The following is a 4,370-nucleotide window of genomic DNA, read 5'->3' on the forward strand; positions in this document are numbered from 1 at the left end:
TATATGAAAGGAAAATAACAACATTTTTTTTTTAGATTTTTTCAGATTTTTTATAAATATTTTATATATATAACATATTACACACATATTTTGTATTATATATTAATTATTAAGGGCTGGGCCGGCCCAACTAATTGGGCCGGACTTAGCCTCACAAGTCATTGGGCCGGTATCGGCCCAGCCCAAAAAAGTGACTGGGCGATCTCGGCCCAAGAAAAGCGAGATGGGCCGATCTCGGCCCAAGAAAGAGAATGGGCTGACCTCGGCCCAAGGAAAAAATTAACTTGGTCTGGGCCTCGGCCCAGACCGCCAGGTTGGGCCAGAATCCTTCTGGCCCATATACATGCTTCTGGGCCAGAACCCATCTGGCCCAGAAGAGAAAACAGAACGGGGGGAATTAATTTCCCCCCCGTCCCCTGCATGCAGAACAATTCTGCATGCAGGAGACGAAACCTACAGCAGAAGAAGAAAACAAAAGTGCAGGGGATAGAGCGTACCTGGCGGGGCTGGAGACGGTGGTTTGCTGGCAGGGGCTGCGGTGCGTGGCTCGTGGACGGCGGCTGCCGGGCGGCGTTGCTGCTGTTTCTAACAATGGCTAAAAATTTCTTCCTCCTCCCCTCTCCTTCGTGTTTTTTTTTTTTTTTTTTTTAGTGGCTGTTTGTTCTCGGTTTGGTTTTGGTTTTTGGCTTTCGGTTTCCTTCTTCTCGGTTTGTTTCTGTTCTTCTCTCTCTTTCGGGCCTTACTCCTCTTCTTTCTCTCCCGGTCCTCTCTCGGTTTTTTTTTTCTTCGGTTTTCTTCTATATTTATAGGGGCAGAACGGGTGGGAGACCATGGTTAGTGCGCCTTCAATCACGCAACGGCTGGTCGGCCATGATGCTTTCGGGTCGTGGTGGTGGGGGCGAGGAGAGAGAGGCTGGGAAGGTTTTCAAATTTTTCATCTTCTGTTGCTGGTAAACGCCGGGGGGAAAGAAGAAGATGAACAGTGTCGTTCAAACCGACACCGTTCTATGTCTTCTTTTTTTTTTTTTTTTTTTATATATGAAACGCGTCGTTTTGGATAAAACGCGCCGTTTCATTTAAATGGCCAAAACTTCAAATCAGTCCTTCAAATTCGGTCCCCCGCCCCTCTTGTTGGCCCGCACTTTTTCATTTAGTACCTTGCCTCTGATTTATGCAATTGAGCCCCTCAATTGATTAATAAACTTTTTCAATTTCTTCAATTAGGCCCCTGAACCGAATAATTGCAGTCCCTCCATTTACGCGCCTCTTCCAATTTGGTCCCTGGTTTCGGATTTTCTTAATTAAGGTCCCTAATTGGCCATTAAACTTTAATATTTATGCAATTAAGCCCCCTGATTTGACCCAAATAAATTCCTAAAAAATATAATATTTTGGCCCAGAACTTACATTTCTCCAAATTAAGCCCAAAATTGACTTAAAAATCAATTTTTCTTGCAATCAAATCCTCTATAAATTCAAATAAAAATCCAATTAAATCCATAAAAATCCAATTTTGGGCTTTTCTCCTCAAAATTCAAAATTTCCTTCTCAATAGGGTTCTCATCCTTCAAGAATATATTGTCAAAAATCCAATCTTTGTATCTTTATACTCCTTGACCAATTTTCTGATCATTTTCGAGCGCTTCTGCCTCTTGTCATTTTTCTAGCCTTCTTTGGCTATTTATTTTATTTTTTTGCACGGGGACCCAAAAAATGGGTTACAACAGTGTCAAGGAAGAAAAGGGTGTGGAAATCAGAAAATATATCGCTAAATTATAAAATTACGCCCAACTCTAGTGAAAAAAAAAAAACAAATACAATTGAACTAATTTTTTTCTTAAAAAACTTTTGCTCTCTAAAACAATATAACTTTTTGAATGTGCCCTTTTTGTTAGGATTTTGTTGAGAAATTGAGGAAAAAACTTAGGAAAACATGTTTACTAGGTAGAGAAAGAGAGGAACTGATCAGAGATTCTTAAGAGATTTTCTGTCTAATCTTCTTAAAAAATCCTATTAGAAAAGATTTAGCCATCCAACCATTTTTATTTGAAATAAAATAAATGACACGGTCATTTGAAAATTTCAAAATCTAGTTATTGATATGGCTAGAAAAATAAAGTTATTTTTTTTACAAGAGTTTCAACCAAAACAAACAAAATACTTGAAATATCAAGCTGGAGTTTTTTTTACTTAAAAAATATAATTTTTAACCAATTTTCACTTAAAAAAAATAATAAACATCCCTATAATATTAATAAACCAACTACTGCACTCAAAACACCGAAAAGCTTGTCAAAAATACAAAATTAAAGTGAAAGCAAAATTATGTAAACCCAATCTACTTCTTTAAGTAAAATTAAAGGGAAAAATACATATAAATAAAACTCTCATAGTCTAATAAAAGTCGTTGATATAAAACATCATCTTTTTAGTGGTTGAAATGTAACTAACAAACAACTTTTTTTTTGGTTGTTTTCCAAGAACTTTCTTGTGCGAGTTTCAATCCAAACATGTAATTTTTTTTCTTATTTTATATTTTGGCCTCCATCTTTCAACTGTGTTTCTCCATGACAAATTATAAGAAATTGGTAGTTAATTTGGCCAAAGAGAAAAAAAAAAGTAATGATTAGAAAAGAAATTCACAATGGATTACTGTGAAAAAAGGTTTTAGTATATTTTTTATTTTTTAATATATATTCTTAGAAGGAAAGTTAAAAAATGTTTTAGTCATTTCTATGAGCAGCAATATAGGCATGTGTGTGACAAAACTACTCGATTCATTATACTAGTAAATAATAATATGATCACTTAATCAAAACAATCAACACATTTATTGACCTACCGGCCTTATCAAACATTCTATTCATAAAATTTACGTGCTATTAATAAAAAACATTGCTCAGGAAGCTATCTTTCATATAATTGGAGAAACATTTGAAATCTATGCCATCAATCCTAGTTTATTTGTGCACTTAAGCTTAATGGAATCATTTTTACAATTAGTCAATTACTTCTAATAAATTATAAGCAAAATGATTACTTGTGATTTATCAGGTCTATGAGATTTCTTCAAGAATCAAAACGTGTGGCATAGCAAGTGAACAAAGGAAAAGTAAACAAGTTAGTAGTAGAATTAGACATGTACCTAATTCAGCTCTATCCACACGGATGTAAATATCTTGCCCCACATCTGAAAACGTTCTTGTATCCACCAGATCACCATACCATCTCAGGCACCCAAGTCCTCTTTCGTCAGCACTAGCATAAGCTGTACAAGAACAATTCCTCAAGCACTCTTGCTCACATTCTTTCAATCTCAAATTCATGTTCGCACTCGCCATTGATGTATCCGGCACCTTCACTCGAGCCAACTTGACGAACCCTTCTCCGCCGCGACACGTGGACACGTTAGGTTTCCTGACACAACCTCCTGACCCGTCTCTCAGGTACCATTCTTGGGATGACTTGGGTTCGAATCCGGGTAGACATTTGCATATGAAATTATTTGCTTGATATGGGTCACAGTTACTATTTGGACCACATTGGCCATAGGTGTCACATGGTTCTTTTGGGGAGGACCAAATTTCGAACCATTGTCGATCACGATCGTTCTATGTCAGCCGTTGCCCTACTCCTGATTCGTTCAGCATCATTCTTGAAATGAAGGAGGGATTATTGATACTATAGGAATACCATACCTCATCAGCACTGCTAACGAAAGTAACATTCAAGATGTAGGTAGTGGCCATTTGGGGTACTCCGCTCCATCTTAGTCCAGTCCACGGTCCGCCACGCCACCTTCGGGTTTGACCCTTGTATAGGAACAACTGGGGAAACCCACTTGGGTCAATACCAAGGACAATAGTTCCGGTTCCCGGGTCATCTTTGGACTTCCAAGATGACAGAGACCGGTTCAAACCGATTTTCAGGTCCAGCCCAATCTTCATACCAGGAAGCATAGTATCTGTACCATGATCAAAACTCTGCCACAAGACCCTTTTGCTATCCTGTTGAACCAAGACCAAGTTTCCTGAATCCTGGAGCTGAGCCGCGCAATTGGTCATTGATGATGCTGGAACATTTGTGGACCAAACAGAGTTGAGAAATAATTAGGAGGCTTAACCTAATAGGTTAGCCAACCCTTTCTATATATATGAGTAGGGCAATATACAATAGTAAAGGTGGAGATTACCACATAAGAATATGACTACAATATTTCCTATATAATTACATTCTATAATACGCCCCCTCAAGCTGAGGGTGGAGGATCAACCCGAAGCTTGAATTTAAAAGTAGTAAATGAAGCAGCAGGAAGTGGCTTAGTGAAGACATCGGCAAGTTGATCCTGAGAGGAAATAAAACGAATCTGA

At 38.0% G+C, this 4,370-nt stretch overlaps 1 pseudogene; it reads right to left on the reverse strand.

The window, feature by feature from the left end:
* The window catches only part of LOC118059274 (5'-adenylylsulfate reductase 3, chloroplastic-like), a 6,570-nt pseudogene extending 2,506 nt beyond the window's left edge, over positions 1–4,064 (reverse strand).
* Positions 4,065–4,370: the final 306 nt, after the last annotated feature.

The sequence above is a fragment of the Populus alba genome, chromosome 4, assembly GCF_005239225.2.
Source record: "Populus alba chromosome 4, ASM523922v2, whole genome shotgun sequence".
Lineage (NCBI taxonomy): Eukaryota > Viridiplantae > Streptophyta > Magnoliopsida > Malpighiales > Salicaceae > Populus > Populus alba.